At 30.8% G+C, this 3,831-nt stretch overlaps 1 pseudogene; it reads right to left on the minus strand.

Moving 5' to 3' along the window:
- Positions 1–311: 311 nt before the first annotated feature.
- LOC114077922 lies at positions 312–825 on the minus strand (annotated as a pseudogene).
- Positions 826–3,831: the final 3,006 nt, after the last annotated feature.

Consider the following 3,831-nt stretch of genomic DNA (forward strand, 5'->3'; position numbering starts at 1 on the left):
TTCTTTCAGATTTGTTAAGACCCATTCAGAGGTTCAAAAGGAAAGAAAACAAATGCACTTAATGGGTCTTTCTTCCCACTAGCAGTCTGCTTATAATGAGATTTTCCACAAAACTTACACGATTCTAGATCAATATCATCCTTATAGTATAACATGCAATCATTTTCACAACAATGAATTCTCATCGATGACATTCCTAACTTTGATACAAACCTCTTTGCCTTCTAGAAATTATCAGGTATCTCTAGATTTGGGTCAACTAAATCATGAATAAGGTCAATCAAAGAATCCATTGCCCCTTGAGGAACATTCTAGTCTGATTTGATACTTAATAATCTAACTGCAACAGACAATTGCGAGTGTGGACTCCCCTCATATAAAGGCCGACTAGCAGCTTCCAATTGTTCAAAGAAAATTTTACATTCAGCATTAGGAGTTTTTTCACCTTGATTAACAAAATCAAAATCAGAATGCACATCAAAAGCATCTTGAACCATGTCATCCATTCTATAATTTTGTGCATTAGAATTCACAGTACTACTACTTTCACCAGGAACATAATGTTGAAATACATCAAAGTTATTATCAATTTCTCCATGACTAGTCCACACAGTGTATTCTTTTTTAAATCCATTTCTATAGATATGAAGCTCAACAATATCTAGTTTTTCATTATTTAAAACATTGACATTTATTACAAGGACACTCAATCATACCACTACGTTGAAAAGGATCTAATGTCTTTGCATACTCCTCAAAACCAGTGACACCTTCTACAAATTAAGGTCTTAGCCCCATTCGGCCAAAATTAGTCATATTATACATCCAACTACGATACATCTACGTAAGAATCATAAAATTAAATTTGTCAAGCACTACATTATGTAATAATTTACTGAAAACAAATTGAAACAATACTAGTAGGGATTGGTTAACGAGGCCTTGTGCAAATGAATTTAACTTATTAACTAACTTTACAAATTTTTAAGTCTAATTAGTCCAGTTTTAAATTAATTCTAATATTATAGTAACAAGTTTAACTTATGGACCAACTTAACAAATTTCTAAGTCTAATTAGTTTATTTTAACTTAATTCTAACACTATACTCACAAATTTAACTTATTAACCAACTTAACAAATTTCTGGTCTAATTAGTCTAGTTTTAACTTAATTCTAATACTATAGTAACAAGTTTAACTTATTGACCAACTTAACAAATTTCTAAGTCTAATTAGTTTAGGTTTAATTTAATTCTAACACTATATTCACAAATTTAACTTATTAATCAACTTAACAAATGTCTAAGTCTAATTAGTTTAGTTTTGGGAAACTTACATAAATATACTATAATAAAAAAATATTTACCATTTATAGCAATAATATTTTTACCTCACTTGATTACTTTTAATTCATTTATAATACAAGTTTAATACATATTACAGATTTAACAAAGCATTGCTATAAATGGTAATAAACAAAAAGTATCGTTAAAATCAGTAATTATTTTTTAAAATGTATTAATTTATGTAATTTTTCCTTTAGTTTTGACTTAATTCAAACAATACAACCACCAATATAACTTATTAACCAACTTAACAACTTTCTAAGTCTAACTAATTTATTTTTAACTTAATTTATAATACTATAGTAACAAGTTTAACTTACTAAACAACTTAACAAATTTCTAAGTTTAATTAGTTTAGTTTTACCTTAATACCAACACGATAGTCACAAGTTTGTCATCAATAGGATCAACTAGTATTGGTACTTATGCTTAACAAATATATTATTTCTAAATTTAAAGCTAAGTGTTAACACTAGATGGACACAAATTGATTTTCAAAGAAAATCAATTTTGTCATCAATAGGATCAACTAGTGTTGGTACTTAAGTTTAACAAATAATTATTTCTAAATTTAAAGCTAAGTGTCAACACATATTTAAAGCTAAGTACCAATATTAGATGGGTACAACAAATATTATAGAAAACAATTGTACTTTAACTTTATTAAATTTAGAATTTCCATACCTTATCTCCTACTTTGATTAAAGAAAAAGTATAATCTTGTATCAACTTTTTTAGATGTTGAGCTTCCTTAGTGGCCTAGCAAGAAAAGAGGAGAAAAAGTTAACACTAGAAAAATAGAGTTTGAACTCCAATGGTGAAAATCAAGTATTTGATCCCATGTACTAACTTATTTTCAAACCCGTTAATACTTTATGTTTATTGGAAGTGGAATCAAAATCGAAGAGGTAATTACTAATTATTATTGATTGGAAAACTTTTTCAATATCTGATACTTTAGGAAGAAATACATGTCCTTTATGAAAGGATTGCAAATAGCGACATCTCCATTGTAGTACCATAGACAAAATATGCCGTTGATACACAACGATTGCATATTGTAAAGAGTACGAAAACAGGTCTATTTGACACAAATTCTTTTCAAAATTTCAAAGATAATCACATTGGGAATGATCAAATTACTAATGTCGGCACTAATACAACAGGGTAACATTCAATCTACTTACTACTTTTAAATTATTTTAAGCACTTAGAATTATGAAAACCAACTATTTTGTTCAAAAAGTTCACCTGGAGTCAAAGGGATGGGAGGCGCCGACCCACTGATGCTGCAGCACGACCCGACGGAGATGGAGGCAGCGCGACCTCCAGCTGCTGAGGCTCGACTGCAGATGGCGGAGATGGAGGCGGCCCGACTTTCCCGTTAGGAGAAGATGAAGGCGAGATGGAGGTGCGCGACCCGACTTCGCGTCTGGAGATGGAGAAGATGAAGGCGGAGAGAGGACGATGAAAGGAGCCACGTCTGGTTAAAGGAGAGAGGACGATGAGAGAGAGAGAGAGGAGTAAGAGAGAGATAAATTTGACTAGGATTTTCATATTTTTGTTTTAAGAGACCTCACGAAGTATCTCATATATTAATTCTTTAATTAAACTAAATTATTATTTTTAATTTAACAAGTAGAGACCTCATAAAGTCTCTAATTTTATGGAAATCAGACTAAAATATCAAAGAATTAAAATTAGTCACTTATAGAAAAAAATAAATTCATGAAATTGACCTCACGAGGTCTCTCCTACATTAAAAAATAAAAAAATTATTGATACAAATAGCGACCTCATGAAGTCTCTTATTATAGACCTATTTTTTAGGTATCCTTTTCTAGGTCTTTTTTTGCCCTTTTTTAGTAGTGACTGGAGATTGCAAGAGTTAAATTCAAGGAGAAAAATAAAGTTGTGACTGACGGTTTGACATTGTAAACCAACTCAATCCAGTCTCATGATGAAGACAACGATCAAAACAGGGATACAACATTTTTAATGAGTTAATAAAGCTTAATGATTTTAATAATTTGTGAAGTTTGGCACATTTACTTGTGTGAGTGTGAAGTGTATGCCGCTTCAGAGAAAATTATTGTCAAAAGCCAATTCTCCATACATTCATGCAACCAGGATGTGTTCATAGCTGTAACGAAAACAACCGTAAGAATCATAAATGGTAAAGAGTTAATTGTGTGAGATATGGTTGTCTAGGTATACACCAATGCTCAAAGGTTCAAAGATATCGTATCAATCGATTCACCGAGTATATATGACATATGTTCACTATAAAATATTCAAGGAGAAACATACTTATCCAGATTCATTCAATTCTTCCTTATATAGTACACATACTTATCCATTTCTTTATCTTTAGGTCATTCCCCATCCATGTTGGAGATTCTTGGGTTATAAAGGTGTGAATGGAAAGTGAAGAGTTGTGACTTTTATGAAGAGTTGTGACTTTTATGAAAAGTTGCGATTTTTA

The sequence above is a fragment of the Solanum pennellii genome, chromosome 7 (genome assembly GCF_001406875.1).
Source record: "Solanum pennellii chromosome 7, SPENNV200".
NCBI lineage: Eukaryota > Viridiplantae > Streptophyta > Magnoliopsida > Solanales > Solanaceae > Solanum > Solanum pennellii.